Source organism: Anas acuta, chromosome 1 (genome assembly GCF_963932015.1).
Source record: "Anas acuta chromosome 1, bAnaAcu1.1, whole genome shotgun sequence".
NCBI lineage: Eukaryota > Metazoa > Chordata > Aves > Anseriformes > Anatidae > Anas > Anas acuta.
The window spans coordinates 14664646-14681041 of NC_088979.1; the positions used below are offsets into that span (position 1 = coordinate 14664646).

The 16396-nt window shown below is 44.5% G+C and overlaps 1 long non-coding RNA gene across 1 annotated transcript; it reads right to left on the reverse strand.

The window, feature by feature from the left end:
* Window positions 1-7699: 7699 nt before the first annotated feature.
* On the reverse strand, window positions 7700-15839 carry LOC137849979 (uncharacterized). Its single transcript, XR_011092208.1, has 2 exons — window positions 15354-15839; window positions 7700-10146 (listed from the first exon to the last, which is right to left on the reverse strand). It is a non-coding gene; the product is annotated as an uncharacterized lncRNA (long non-coding RNA).
* Window positions 15840-16396: the final 557 nt, after the last annotated feature.

Consider the following 16396-nt stretch of genomic DNA (forward strand, 5'->3'; position numbering starts at 1 on the left):
TTTTATTAAGGAATTCAAAAAAAAAAAAAAACAAAAAACAACTTGAATGGTCAAGAGTAGCACAAGAGGTTTTCTCTTTGACGTCAGGCAACAACAAAAGATTTCTATTTTTAAAAACACATTTCAGGTGAGGTATACTATCCCTTTCTCCTTCTCCAATGTATGGTATCTCTGAACTTGATTTAATTTCTGAATTTAGTTACTGTATTGGCCATCTTCAAGTTCTGATGTAACACTTGAGGACTTTAACCAAGACCAGGACCATGGGGCTCAGCCGGAGTTGCTGCCCTTTGGACCACAGTTGTCATCCTGGTGCAAGTCTGTAGCAGAAGGCAGGCTGAGCAGAGACCTTTTCCAGACTTCACCAAGCGATCTGCTCATTCAGCTGAGGACAGAGGGTATGAAAAGATGGCTCGGAGGCCTCTGAGAGGTCCAGCTGTAACTGGACAATGTTCCTAGTTAAAGAGATGCTGGTTGTGCACAGATGTGGCAAAATCCCAGAGCCCTGCTCTTAAGCAGTGTGATTCAAATGGCAGAGTCTGATAGCAAATGGTAGCACCTGTGAGGTGCCTGGGGGTCGGGCTGGTGGCTTTCAGCCTGTGATCCTGCAAGGGGCTGTGGAGCTGTGCCCAGCCAGAAGCTGCTGAGGGCAGCCTGGCTGGACCAGCCGGCCCAAATTTGAGCAGGACAGCTTGAGGCTGCTGAGAAAGTCCCAGTGTCTAAAATGGTGACAACTGCAGGACTTGTTAAAGCCCCGCTGCAACTGCAGACTGGCCTTTTGCATTCATAGGCAGCAGTATTTTTAAACCCATCTCCTTTATTCATTTTTTTGTTATTTTGTTTGTTTTCACATAGTGTGTGACTCCTGCTAAAGTTCGCTGTTAACAGCATTTCAGGATCTTTCTCTAATGCAAGACTAAAATAGCCTTCTGAGCATGAAGTAATGTCCAGGGAAAGCTGAGCTCGCAATGATAAATACCCCAGAGTTTCCCCTAAAAGCATGTTTATTGTTAGACACTGAAATATGTACCTGGTCCCGGTTCAAAATAACAAGAGAAAAGGAGATCATTCCTCTTAGCATTCCCTGCATTCTTACTCAAGTAGCAAGGGGTTTGACCCGCAGGCATTTTGCTCAGTCCTTTGGAGGCACTTGGTGAATTAAATTTGGTAAGTTTTATATGGACATAGGTTCCTCTGAGAATTATCTGTATGAGAGAAGCACTAGTAGATCAGAAAAAAAAAAATCAGAAATTTTTCTGTGCAGCTTAGTCACAAAGCTAGAAAACCAGTCAGCCAAACAGTAATGCCGAGTTTCTCTCATCTGTATACTAGCCTGGGCTTGGAAAATAAGGTACTTTTTAACAAAAAAAATCCATGATTGCAGTGAGGCTCAGGCTCACTATGGTTGTGATTTCATTGCAGATGAAGTTTAACTTGTGGTGTGCTTTTTGCTTTGTGGTCACCTTGAAAACAAAGCAGTGAATGAAGTCTGAGGAAGTCCATGAAAATAGGAGGGCGGCCGGTCCGTGCTGCTGTGTTGGCCAGAGCTCTGCAGCTGCTTTTAGCCATGTCTCCCTTCTGATGAAGTGAAGACATCTGGTGGACTCGTCTCTGTGCGAACTGGCTGCACGTTTGCTTGCATTTTATTTTTAATGTCACTAACTTTTAACAGATGGCCACGTTATTGAAGCGAGTGTGCTGGTGACAAACAAAACCAAGGATGAAAATGTTCTTTAAAATATGGTGTTGGGTATGCCCTAGCTGAGTGAGAGCTGTCCTGGATGAAGGGGACTCCCACCTGGCTATGCTTTGCTTTAAGCAAGGCATTTTAGCAGTGCACAGGAAAGCTGTGTGGCATGGTTTTACTCGTTTCATGGGAGCACTGAAATGTTAATGTTTGCAAAGTGCTTTGAGGGTAAAAAAGCGCTTTGCTGGTTTTGGCTAATTTTACTGAGTGGCATCACCAAGAAGTGGGAGTGCAATTCATGCAATACAGTATGAGGAATGCATCTTATTCTACTAGTTTAATCCCACAAATCCATTGCAGAAAGGTAATAGGTCAGTGCACGTCAAACAGCAGCTTTCACTGGCATGGGGATGCTCAGGAGGAAGAGGGGGCTGGTTCAAGTTACCTTTCTCTGCTGCTCACCAGACAAAAGCTGAAATTACCTGGTGCTTGCTGGAAGGTGAGAGTGCATGAGCGATGTGCACCACTTCTTTGTTCTCTGGAAACTTCTGTGCCCAAGTCCTTGGGTTTTAGCTGTTCCCCTGATTCAGCTTTTTGGTGGAGTTTTAGTGAGTAATCTTTCTGGGAAGTCTGAGTAGGCTTTTAGTTGTAAAATTGTATTGATTAATTCTGGGTGTGAGGGTGAGAAAATCTTGTTTCATTATGCATATACTTATAAATATACACATGCACAGAGTAATGTTGCATCCATTTGTGTGTGTGTCTATAGACACACAGTTAAACACTAAATTTGTGCCTAAAGACAACTCAGTTATTCATGAGCATTTGGTCTAGACTCGTAAGGAAAGAAGCAGTAAAAGTGCATCTCAATTACTAGGTCTCTGCGGTTGTTGCTTATCTCCAAACCTCCAGGTTTTAGGTGTGATGCAGGAGCATTTCAATCACAATTAACACTAAAATTAGTAATAAGAGAACATGAATGTGCACACTATTAAGCTATGCTGCATCTGAAGAAACTATGTGTAAGTTAGGTTACTTTTTAGATGCTTAAAGGCACCTTGCAAAGAACTAAGAAGGGGCTGGGGTAAGAGAAGACGAGCTGCTTCTCGCCTCCCTCTCCCGTGAAAGCGCATCTCTTGCTTCTATGCTGGGACATAAAGAAAGTGAGTTGGCTTCAGATGAGATTTGTCTGCTCTGAAGTCTACCTTCAAGCTTAAGGCATGGCTCAGGCTACACACCTAAGTATACGTGCGTTCTACAATGCCTAATTCGTGGCGTGCATACACGCACACAGGTGTGTGTGTGCCTAAAGTGGTGGAGCTGGTATACCATGGAGCAAGATGTTTGCTCGTATCAGAGATTAAAGCCCTAATAGGTGCCTAATAGTAACAGGGAACCACGTTCCTCTGATACACAGCACATACTTTGCTACTTGCTTGAGTTACTCTTTTTAAATAGAGATTAAGACATTTTTTGGATTACTTCTCCATCCCCAAAATCCCATGACAGTTGCTGGGGTTTCTTTTGTTTTTGTAGATGTAAGCTGCCTCCCTGGGTGGGCACAGAATGTTTTAAAATGTATTAACATGGGTTTATTCCACATTGGAGTGTAACTATTTCTGTGCCTCCTTTGTAGAACAGTAGCTTTGGTATATAAGGTGACATATAAGGTATATAAGGTGATGTCTTGGCGTTTGAAGTTGATACAGTGTGCTTCTCAAGTCTCTGACCTTAGGTTTTGAATGAGCCTTTTGGACTGCGCGCTGTGCTTGCATAGGATCTGGTCTGCTACTGGAACAACAAGCAGACTTCTATATCCCATAATAGGCAAACTGAGTGCTCCGACTGTCTCCAGCCCTGACTCTGGTGGCTGTTCTCTTAGGCTTCTCTTTTTTCCATCATGTCATCTGTAAAAATGTATGATACCCTTCCTGTATTATTCAAATACTCGGATCTCAGCAGGAATGTCTACAGTTTATGCATTTTGTGTTAATGCATTTACATACATTTGTGAACTGTGTTTAGAATAAATGCACAGAATTTGGAGGGGCTCTGAGCACTAAAACAAGATCAGATAGTGAAGTGCTTAGGAAACAAACAAAAAAAGCAGATACAGGGGTATACATTCAGATAGTTGATTTTGCTACAGGAATTGAAGATGAGGAACTGGTAGTTCAGCAAATAAAATCATTTTTGTGCCTCAAGAGGACATCGCAAAACTAATTTGTCAACTTTTTGCTCTTGTAAAAATGTATATGCTCTCATGAGATGCACGAACATAAATACAACCAGCTACAGGGCAGTGAGCAGCTGGAATGCTGGCCAACTTGTGGGCACAGCGTCTGAAGGAAGACCTGCACTGGAGATGGTCCAGAGGAGAGCGCTGGCGATGAGGACAGTGTGGGAGAGGAAGAGCGCAACAGCTGGGCCATTCACCTCGAGAAAATGCAATTAAATAAAGATAACATTGAAGTAAAAGGCAGCAGCCACTGAGGATATTATCCGTGGAGCACAGGACAAGAAGCCAGAGGGTTACATTGCAGTGAGGAAAACAGGTTTGGGAAATCTTTTAGGGGTGCCCTGGCTGAGGTGCCCAAGAAGCTGCAGTAGCCCTGTGGTGGGAGAGCTCGAAGGATGAGTTTGGCAAACGCATGGAAGAGCTGAACCGGCCTGGGGTCTGCTCCTCAGCCTGGGTGAATGGAGGGCTCCTGGTAGAGCTCCAGCTGGAGGCTCGAGCCCACAGACGGAGCTTTGGTCCCAGTGCTAACCCCTTGCTTCTGCTGTTTGTCGTCCACTTGGGTAAACGCTTCAGAAATGTGCAGACCTGACTCCACCAAGATCTACCCCTTCCTTCAGTAATTCCTTCCGAAGGACAATCACACGACTCGTCTAAACACAGAAAAAAACTTACTTGCTCTTTCCATTTGCCCCGTTTCAATTGCCAAGCATTGGCACTTTCTGTGCTTAACAAGTCTTTTAGTTACCTGCTCTTCTCTTCTGTTGGAAACGCTTACATGCTTTAATTAAGCTCAGCTGCTTTAATAAAATGCACAAAATGTTTCCACTGTGGTAAAGGGAGCTGTAGTGCTATCTGTCTTCTGACCGACTGTACTGCATGTCTTCAATTTGTCTGCACTGACTGAGCTAGCAGAGCCCGAGTGTGGCCAAGATACAATAGATTGAGCACAGCTCCCACTTAGTAGGAGAAAAACCTCCTGCGGAGAAGTAAAATCATCCTGAAAATCATCCAGCCTTTGTGGAAAAGATGTTATTTTGGCTGCAACTCCAAGGGAACTACTGATGAGCTTGAAGCTAAGCCCAGATACCAATCTTGGCAAAAACAAAAGCATCAAACTGGGTAAGAGGGGAAAAAAATCCAGCACAAGAAGTGTGTGGTCCCCTCTAATGGAACAATCTTCTGCACGTTCTCTGGTGCAGAGCAGCATGGTAAGAGCAATGGCCTGCAGACGTACAGCATCATTTGTTTACTGGTATAGAGTTCCCTTAAGGGAGCAGCGTGTTCCCCCACTAAAAACTTTCTCTTTATGATTTTTCCTTTTTTATTTGCCATTGAGGAAGGTCTCTCTCACAGTTGACTTTCTGGTGTTTGCAATTGTGCCCTTAAATAAATAATGTTTCATGAGACTTGAAAGGGAATTTCTGGAGTACAGACCTGTCTGGGACTCTGGAGCTCTTCCCGCGTGTTAGGATGAAATGCTCTGCCTTTCGCTCGGGGTCTTTAAATAACTCATTGTGCTTATTGCCAGGCAGGGGCTCTTTCACGCACTGTTCTCCTGGCGAGGACCCAGCCCGGCTGGCTGCTGTGCCCACCCCGATCCCTCCCCAGGCCCGAGGAGCAGAGGCAGGCCTCGCGCACAGTTCCTGCTCTGCAGACCACCGCAGGCCCTCCTGGGACAAGGGGTGCTGAATGCATTTGAGACACTCATTGTTTCACCCGGGGTGTGCCAGCTCTGGCTGAGCTGGAGGCGTGCACGACCCGTTCTGACTTCTCCAAAGCGGTTTTGATGTGCGCGAGCCCCCTCCTGCCAGTGCTGCCTGGTGTTTCTAAATTTACCCTCTCGCACAGCTGATTAGGGAGGCAGGAAGCGATAGATCCTGAAGCTTTCAGGAGACAGCCTCTCCCCGAAGACGTACTTCAGTGAGCTAAATGCACAGCAAACAGCATGCAGGCAGGCGAGATCTCAAGCCCGGGCACGCCAATGTAAGTGATAACATCAAAGAGTTTGTTGCTTCCTTCATAAGCTCTCTATCTTTTTTTTTTCTTCGAATGGTTTTATTTTAAAATGCAGATGAGGTTGTATTGCAGCTTCTCCCTGCCCTGCAAAGGAAGGATGGGATGTTCGGGGTCAGCACTGGGGTAGCTGAGGCAGCATTTTGGTGAGCTGAAACTAGAGCTTTGGCACTGGGAGTGGTTTCTGTTGGTCTCCCTTACCATTTTGGCAAATGCTTGAAGGAGCATTGTCTCTCCCTCTTCTATTTTTGGGCAGAGAGATGAGAACACTTTGTTCCCTTCAAGTAGTGATTCAGTCAAGTTAGCAGAGAGCTCCCCATCACACGTGTGCTTCCACCTCGTGCAAAACAACATCCCTTTTTTTCGAGGCTATTAACCACATTGTTCCCAGCCCACAACTGATGCCAGCAGTCAAGGAGCCTGATCTGTAAAATGCACTGGTTCTCTTGATTTCTTGGCATGGAAAATAAGAAAGTAAAACTATCCTCATTTAATCCAAGTGAGCTTTTCTAGTTTGCATTGAAAAGAAGAGAGTGAAACCACTTGTTTGATAACTCTGGCTGAAGTGGTCACTCATGAATGGAGGAGCAGAAGTACCCCACAGGGTCACAACCAAATACTGAGCTCTGATAAAGCTCAGACTTTTGGCAAACCTTTTCTCATGTGCCTCACCTGTGAAAGGGGTATAGTTAATTTGCCACTGTGAAAATGACTTGCTTCTTTAGGTAGGTTCAAAATTTTTCCTTTGCAAGCTAACAAGTCATTCCTGAAAGGCATCCACAAAACAAGCAAACAGAACAGTAGGGTTAAGAACTACCAAAATATTTCCTGAAAGTGCAAAAACCTGGCCTGGAGAGGGTTCTTCAGAGCCAAGGTGAGCTTGGCCTGCTGCTCTCCAGAGGTATTTCAAGTGCCTGCTTATAGAGCCTGACTCCTCCGTGGCGTCACCTTTGCAGGGCTGGCAGCGCTTGTATCTGTCACAAAACCCTGGCACGCCAGAAGACTTCTCTTGTAAGCCTGGCATCTCTCATTTTGTACCAGTGGGTTGCTTGACTGTTTTGCTTTGGATACAGTGCAGTTCTTTCTATGAAAAGCAGGAACAAAATGCTGCTAAGTCAAATCACAGATGTAGAAATGAATTACGACATGTAGTATAGTCCCTGGAAAATTCTCCCCGGGATGTTCTTTGACTGTGCTTGCTGCTCAGTATAAACCCGTGAATGCAATTCTGTCTGGTGAGACAAGGGGACAGAAATCTGCAGTCAGGCTCACTACTGAAAACAGCATTGAAAAGGTATAACTAAGCATGCAGGCATGCCTGGCGCAATTATATCAACGAAAAAGCAGTCATTAATCTGCTATTTCCCATGAAGTTTACTAATCCTGTAAAGCTACCTTAAAATGCTTTTGCTGACAGGTGAGTTGCTCGATTAATCCATTCAGTAAGTACGTGGAGTCTGTACCTCACTTACAAAAAAATCATTAAGGTTCCTTTGCAGTGATTGTTTATTGGAGGGCGTGATGGCCAGGTGTCAGAAATATATGTAATTCCCATTCCCCGGGTTTAGTTCAATCATCAGAGTGTGACCATGGTTAAAACATAAGAAAAACTGAACCAAGATATTCCTTTCAGAATATGGATAGATAAAAGCAAATACAGAGCCAGCTAAATAAGCATCCTTTTTGATAGCTATTGGTATGCAATACATTGCAAATTAATCATTAAAAATAGTTTTAAAAATAAATAACAATAAATGCAATTGTTTTAGTTCCTAATTTATTTTTCTGTATGGGGAAAAAAGTTTGTGGGAGGGTTATGTTGAAGCACAGCTGAGTAAGCAGTAGATGGTACATCCTCTAAAAGAGGATTTCTCCATTTAGTGGGATTTTTGTTCCCCTGATTTACAGCAGTAATTCACTTATATCCATTACTTTAAAATTGCTCCTTGCTCTTGGCTTTAAACAATGGCATAGATGAAGCTAGTGTCAGCAGAAACCCCTCTCAGCAGAGCCCGTGAGCCCCGCTGGAGCTGCCCGACTGCTGGTGCTGGCCATGGGCTTTCGTGTGGCCGAGTCAATCGCTCTGATCCTAAACACGCTAATTACACTCATCTGCTACAATGTAAAATAAGCCAGGAGCTCTGCACAACATAATTAAGAGTGGTGACAGGGCTTTCTAAATGCTGTTCTCAGCCTGAAGTAAATCACAGAGCCATGTACGCGACCTCCAACGAACCAGATTAGGTTTTGCATGAGGAGCACTTTCATGTTTCTAACCTTCCCCTCGCAGCGTAATTCCACCTCTGGGTTAAAAGACCTGGGAGGAACTGGAAAGTAAACCAAATGCTACTCTCAGCACTGCTCTGCTTTGCACTGTCCACTCTTCTGCCAGGATGCCAGATGCTCCAGCAGCCCACCAGGCAGTGCCCTCCCAACAAGGGTTTGCATACAGCAGCCTGGGATCTCCTGTCCCACCAGTGATCCAGCCACCTTGCCTGAGATGTGACCAGCAAGCCCACATGGCTAAAAGCTCCTGTGTAGACCCAGAAACCCTGAATGCCAACAGGATTCATCCCCTGAACGCAGTAAGGACAGGAGTGCCCCCACAGCAGGGCTTCTCTTGCAGTGTTACTTCTGTGAAAGGGGACTTAAATCCTGTGAAAGGGGAGAATCACAGTCATTCAGGTTGGGAAAGACCTCTCAGATCATCTACTCCAACCCTTAACCTACTATTGAAGTCCACCACTAAACCATGCTACTAAGTTCTACATCTACATGTTTCTTGAAGACCTCCAGGAGCAGTGACTCAACCACTTCCCTGGGCAGCCTGTTCCAATGCCTCACAACCCTTTTGGTGAAGAAATTTCTCCTAATGTCCAACCTAAACCTCCTCTAGTGCAACTTGAGGCCATCTCTCTTTGGGCTCTTCTCCCAGACACAAAGTGATAAGACAATCTCTACCTCACTACAGCCTCCTTTAAGATAATTGTCGAGCACGATGAGGTCTCCCTTGAGCATCCCTTTTTCCAGGCTAAACAGCCCAGCTCCCTCAGCTGTTCCTTGTAAGACCTGTTTTCTAGACCCTTCATCAGCTTCATTACACTTCTCTGGACTTCAGTATTTCAGAAATCCACACAGCTTAAGGAAGATCTGAAAAGAGCTGTGCATGGATATACTTGGCTTGGCTAGTTTGGAGAACTCCTTGATAAGGTCCTGCTGGTCAGAGGGGCCTACAACTTTGGTATGGTCAAAATGAGACCAATGGCTGGAGCTGACTTGGTTATTCTACAGCATTTGTGTGAATGGCAGCTTTTAAGTTCATGGGTATCCAGTGGAGAGGCAGGAATTCATCATCATTGATGTAGGGGTGGAAATCCGCTGTGTAACCAGCTGGGATAATCTGTCACTCACTGAGAACAGAAAAGAACAGGCCTTCATACCTTCCCTTGTCATTCAGAATAAATGGAGCAGTCAGCAAATTGATTTTCTTTTTTTTTTTTAATTGAGCTTTTTGGTCCTTCCCTTTTTTTTTTCTTCTGGTCTAACTCTGATGCTTTTTTTTTTTTTTTTCCCAAAACAGAGGGCTACGAAATGGATGCAGCCAGTCTTACCCTAAGCAGATATCTTTCCTCTCCATCCATCCATCCAGCAAAATGGCCACCTAATCCCAATGGTATGGGCAACTACAGGATGAATAAAAATTCTTTCCCAGGAAAGAAAAAAATGAAAAACTTGGTCTGATTTTGAACAGATGGAGTTCACATTGGCTGCCCACACGCAGAAGGAAAAGGAAACATATCATACATAGCAGTGGGATAGCTGATATATCCACCAAGTCATGGCTCCCCAGCTGAGTAAGATGACCCCAACAGCAATTCAAAAACTTTGGTGCTTTTCAGAGGCCTGTTGGCAGCAGCCACGCAAATAAATTTTGAGAAGGTCATGCATCAGAAGAGGCCCCAAATGTGCAGCCTGAGTATCCTCTTGCTGATGTTTTGAAAGCCAGAAGAAATTCTCATCACAGATTACGTTTACTTCTGCACTTGCATGTTAGTTTTACCAAGGGGGAAGTAAGCGGCAGCGTACGTCTCTGAGTTGTTTTAAAATTTCATTATTCAACCACAATTCTCTTATGCAGAGCAGTGCTCAACTTTTGAACTGACTATCTGAAACTGAGGAATTTTCTTTGTCCTCCATGCTTTTCCTCCTAGGGAAAAAAAAAAAAAAAAAAAAAGCTGTAACAGTCGATTGGGTATGTATATTTTAAATTATTATTTCAAAAATGCCCTGGGTTGAACATCTGAAGGGCAGGACCTCAAACGGAAGATAATATATACACCTAAAAAAATCCCGGCTCAATATAAATCTGAGTTGTGTTTATGTTCCTGAAATAACTCTCTAAAGAATCAAAGCAAAGAGAGGGTTTTTTTGGTTGGTTGATTGGTTGTGTTTTGTGTGTGTGTGTTTTAGCTTAATATTTTCTGGACTCTAATATATTTGATTTCTGTTAAATTTAGCTTTATTATTTTTAGTTTGTGTTTGCTTTGGACTGATTCTGGCATCCTAAGTTATTTTTATTTTGTTTATGGTACATGCTTATAAATTTAACATGGTTACTTAAACTATTCTTGATTGTGAAAACTTTCGTGCCATCAGTATTAAAACAACAAAAAGTGTGTCATTTGTAGTGATATAAAGAAAAACAGCAAATTTTGAGGTCAATGGATTTTTTCATGGTAGATTAAACAATCCTTTGGTAGTTGTATTTTGTTTTGCAGTAGTAAATAAGGAAGAAATCTCTCTGGCAGCATCAGCTGGATCTCCAGCCTGTCCCCAGAGTGGGCTCAGTGTCCTCCTGCCCTCTGATGAAGAATAGGGGAATGAACTGCTGCAGAGCCTCAGGAGGGCTGCTCTCCTCTTAACTCCAAGGAAAACCACTGCCTGCCCATATCCAAAGGGAAGAAAGAGCCTTTAGAAACACTGAAGCACCTCAGAAAGCAAATGCTGAACATTAAGGAGTAATATTTCTCCTTTTTAGTGAGTCGGGGCTGAGACGCCATGACGAGCTACCACGCCTGAGGTGTTGCTGGAGGCATGCACCAAGGGTAGCCCTTGCTTGCAGGTGATGCTCTTTGCCTGGGTGCCTTCAGGCTCATGGCTAAGCAGCATGCTCCTCGTGGCTCTTGTTTGGCACCTCCTCACCTGATCAGTCACCAGAACGAGGTCCTCTGTCAGCCCCCAAAGTGCTTGAGGCTGGACGTGGCGCTGACTCATTGCATCTCAACAGCGTTGTCTCCATGTGGGAATTTTCAGGGAGACCTTGAGGCGTTCCGATGGTTTTTGATACCTTTGTGTAAACCATCACACCTGTTGCTACCAGAGATGTGACAGCTCCATCTTAAACTAAGCAAAGAAAGATTTTTCAGTACGAAAAGTTGTATCAATTGAAACTTCAGCGCTTTGACAGCACTTGGGACCTGAATGGAACTGGAAAATAACATCTGGGCAATGAAAGACTTACCTCAGGGTTATTTATTGTTTTATCATCTGGGCCTGGGCAATCCTGAGCACAAACATAGGTTGGGTGGAGAATGGATCGAGAGCAGACCTGAGGAGAAGGACCTGGGGGTGTCAGTGGATGACACCATGAGCCAACAATGTGCACTTGCAGCCCAGAAAGCCAACCTGGGCTGCACCAAAAGCAGCGTGGCCAGCAGGGCAAGGGAGGGGATTGTTCCCCTCTGCTCTGCTCTTGTGAGACCTCATCTGGAGCCTGCATTCAGCTCTGGGGCCCTCAGCACAAGAAGGAGAGGGAAGAATTAGAACAAATCCAGAGGAGGGCCACAAAAATGGTCACAGGGCTGGAGCACCTCTCCTGTGAAGACAGGCTGAGGGAGTTGGGGTTGTTCAACCTGGAGAAGAGGAGGCCCCAGGGAGACCTTACAGTGGCCTGCCAGTACCTAAAGTGGGCTACAGGAAAGCTGGGGAGGGACTCTTTGTCAGGGGGTGTAGGGAGAGAACTAGGGGGAATTGATTTAAACTACAAGGGAGTAGATTTAGATTAGATACGAGGAAGAAATTTTATACTCGGAGGGTGGTGAGGCCCTGGCACAGGCTGCCCAGAGAAGCTGTGGATGCCCCATCCCTGGAGGTGTTCAAGGCCAGGCTGGATGGGGCTTTGGGCAACCTGGGCTGGTGGGAGGTGTCCCTGCCCATGGCAGAGGGTTGCAACCAGATGAGCTTTAAGGTCCTTCCAACCTGAGCCATTCTATGATTCTATGATTTGGTTTGTAATTTGTCCTACACAAGGAGCTACATTAAGGTTGCCAGGTCAGCAGTCATGGCAATGTCACGTTGAAGGCTGCCAGGCAATTTTGCACTGCCTCCTCACATACATTATTTATGCTTAGTCACTGTAATATAGTCTTCAAATAAATACAGCTACAAATTATTTTCCCTACAAAAGCACACGCTGAAAATATCCAGTGACTGAACAACCAACCTATAGTATGTAAAAGAGCCTTGGAGCCAAGATTATTTGGAAAACAGTGGTATTTCAGATATCCTTGTGTCATTGCACAATGAAAATCATTCTTAGGGTTTTCCGCTACTGTAAAACTTTTGGGATCTTTTTAGATCTTTTTCTCTATATATTTTTGTAGACTTTGTTTGGGTTTCTGAATTCATTTTTAAATAAATAAAAAAAATCTAACAAACCCTTCCAGCACCCCTGGGAACAGCTGCTCTTCTCAGACCAAAGCTCTGCAATGCAGGTTCCCCATTGCCAGGAAAAGGCTGCAAGCACAGGATGGTTCATGGTGTTAAAAGTACAGAGTGTAGCTCTATGATCATGGACTGTGCTCCGGAGGTAAGGTGTAGAAGCCCTGAATGCTTCCTGACACATGGCAAACATTTCAATATTTGCTACATCATGTGGCTAATTAAACGTTGTGCAAATAGCCTCTTACGTGGTTTGAACCTGGTCCCTGCTCATGTCATCTGATGTCATGCTTTTTGCATCAGAAGAGAAGGTAGTTGTTTCCTGTCCTATAACCACTTTATTATTATTATTATTATTAACTTCATTTTTTATTTTTTATTTGTACTTTCTCCTTCGTCCTTTCTACTTTTGAAATGAAAAACAGTAGCTTGCTTAAGTGCCCTTTGTGTGAAATTGGTCCACAGCCTCCACCACTTTGTTGCCCTTCTTTGAACCTTTCCATTCCTACACCATCATTTTTGAAGGAGAAAACTGCCCAGAGTTTTCCAGGCATGAGCACAACCTGTACTTCTCCAGTGTACAATACTGTCATCTCATCTGTGCTCTCATCTTTACAACTTTCAAGCCATTCAGGTCAAGTAGATCAAACTGGAACAAAGCGACCTTAACAAAGGACGTCATGTATTTATTCTAAGCAATGCTTCATCGAGAAGAGCATTTTCCAGGAACAAGGAGACTGTGGAAAGATCACTCCTGGATCTTTTTCTTATTTCTTCTTTTCAATATTGCTTACCGCTGTGACATTTCTGTGCCTAACTGTGGTATGAGTTGATTCCTACACCATGTTTTGAGGGCCAAGCTCATACCACTAGGTGGTATTGCACAGTTGTGTGCTGATGGCATTGGTTGGCCAAGAGGCTGCTCCTGAGAAACTGTCGGTGTTGGTTTGAAGGACAACAAAGACCATCCTTGAGCACAAATTAAGAAGGCAGCTGGAAAAGGGGGCCAGAATAATCCTGTAGACCTAACAAAGGAACAGGAGTGACATGTTCTCAGCCTGGGCACGAAACCCCTGCAAGCAGGAGGAACCACATGTGCCAGTGGACTTCCAGATTTCTGCTGGTGACAGAGGAAAGGGGATGGCCTGGGCTCTGCTCTGGGCTCCAGAGAGCACGATAGCTACTGCTGACATTGGTTTCTTCCCTCTCCTTGCTGTTCGCCTTCCTCCTGCTCCTCTTGTCCCACCAGATGCCCGCTTCCCTTCTGGTCCTGGGCTCTTTGCTAGGCAAGGGCACTGGTATTTACCTTTCCAGTGATTTATTTCAGCACAGTTCTGTTCTCACTGGGTTATGAACAAGCACCTATTTACCTATTTACATTGCTAATTCAGGCCAATTCCCTGTTCCCACCCCCTTTGAGCCCCAAGCCCCCCAGTTCAGCTGCAGCCCCCATCCCTGGAGAGACACAACTGCGCCTGCTCCAGGCTGGTGGACAGCAGTGGCCCACAGTGGCCAGCTCTGCTGGGGACAGCCCTGCTGGGGGCTGGAAGCTGGCAGGGGATGGAGCGTGCCCCATGCTGGCACAACCCTCTGCAAGCCCCTCTGCCAAGCTGACAAGTCTCTGCTGAAGTACGTGAGCCGAGGCTTTTTAAAAACACATTTATAACTTGGCTACGTCTTCTGGCATCAGGGTGACCTCCCCGCCTTTTGCCAAATTTCAGACTCTTGCTCAAATAAATGGTTGCCTAATCTTGCCCTGAAAACCACAGAATCATTTTTACTGAAACTGCCCTCCCCTCCCCTCCTCCTAAAAGAAAATGGAGGGGGAAAGAATCAGCCCGAGGCCAGTCCTTGGCAGAAGACATTTCAGCCTGGATGAGTAACATCCAACAAGCTCATGAGCAACTGAAAGCAGAATCTCATAACGAGAACTGTCAGGCGGTGGTAATTACAAGCAGTGCTACCAGCTCTATCTGTAATGCACATCACCCAGAAAGAAAAGAGGGAAGTGCATAAATGGTAAAGATAATTTTATGTAACCCAAAGAGTTGGATGCGTGCCCCAAAGTGTCTGTTCTCATCCTACTTCATCCATCATGAGCTTCCCTTCATTGCTTCTTGCCATCATGCTCTTCCTCCTCTGCAGTTCCTGCCATCTGGAAGAGCGTTCTTGTATTCTTCTCCCTAATCTCTAATTTCAGCTTTCTGTTAAATGCATATGTGGGGTCCCTTGTCTTTTGGTCTTACTTTTCTCCTCATTCTGCTAACATTCATCTCTGCAATGGTTTACTCAACTCAGTTTAGAATATTTTGATTTTGTTTTAAAAGATATTAAAAAAAGGAGGCAAATCATCAAATATTTATGATCCTGAATACATTAATACTTTTGTCTTTCAGTGGACAGTTTATGTAAAGCTATTTCTTTATCATGAGCCATTATTTAAATCAGAAGAAGGCAAAAAAATCAGTTGCAAAAAATCATTGACATCTTAGTGTATAATAGCTCCATCTCCAAGAGCCCCTTACTAAAATTTATTCTGTTCCCCAAATCCCCAAATTAGAAGCACTGATAAATGCTTCATCCCTCGCTGCCTATTTTTTAATGATGACTAAAACAACACAAAACAACAACAACAAAACTGCTAATGCTGCAGAAAATGCCTCTGTGAGAAGCAAGGAAGAAGTATTAACTTACAGTTTAGCATAGAAGCGAGCTTCAGATAAAGCCAATTTAGAAAAACAACAAAACAGCAGTCTGTAACTCACATCCGTGGACACTGAATCTCACTGATGTGTTTCATTTGTACAATCTCTAGACATAAGCTTAAAAACAAGCTACCAGATAAGCATGGCATATTTGTGAGCAGATTTTGCTGCCAGGCAAGCAGTGGGAGCTATTCACAGGTCGGCTCGCCCAGCTAGCTCTTGCTTAGATTTCCAGGGGGGTAACATTGTGCCCAGTCAGCTGGGGGGCGGATTGGGCTGTTTTGCAGTTGTAAATCTAGGAGACAGCCTTGTAAACCTAATCTAATGTCTTGCACAACCCAGGCTGTGGGGCTTCCCTGAGTGGATGTTTACTTAATTTAGAGCACAGTCTTCCTGAAAAAGGCCAACATGCAGGCACAGTTTTGCGGTAGCTCAAGGTACTTCACATGCTGGGCGTTATGAGCCCCAGATTTTGCAGCCATAATGCTTCAGACCACGACTAACCTTGGGTGTGACTGGAGGGCCCTGCAAGTTCCCTAAATAGCTGGCGTCTTCTTAATGGTGGTGAAGGCCTGCGATGTGCAGTTATCTAGCTGCTAGCCAACCCCAGCAGCCTAATCACAGTGATGCTAATGAGGACCTCTGTTACCCAACAGGAAAACGTTTTCCTCACTGGGATGTGAACTGCTTCACCTACTGCAGGTGGTAAAAATGAACGTTTGTCTTGAAAATAGCTGATTGCATTTCAGTAGCAGGCTCGTTTACGTAATTTGCTGTTAAACTAATTTGCAGTCTAGTAACAGGTTAAATCGCCTGGGTTTTCTATTAGTGAAAAATCTGTCATTTCCCACAAACTTTAAGAAGGTGGGACATATTTCACTGAGAGGCGTTTGCCTTCACACAGCTGCTGAATCATGCTCCAGAGACAGGTTGCAGGTGTCATTGTAAAGTTGCCCCAAACTTTTCCTGCTGTCCCTATTGGAACAGCAGGAAAATCAGTTTTACTTAGAATCACAGAAAGGTTTGGGTTGG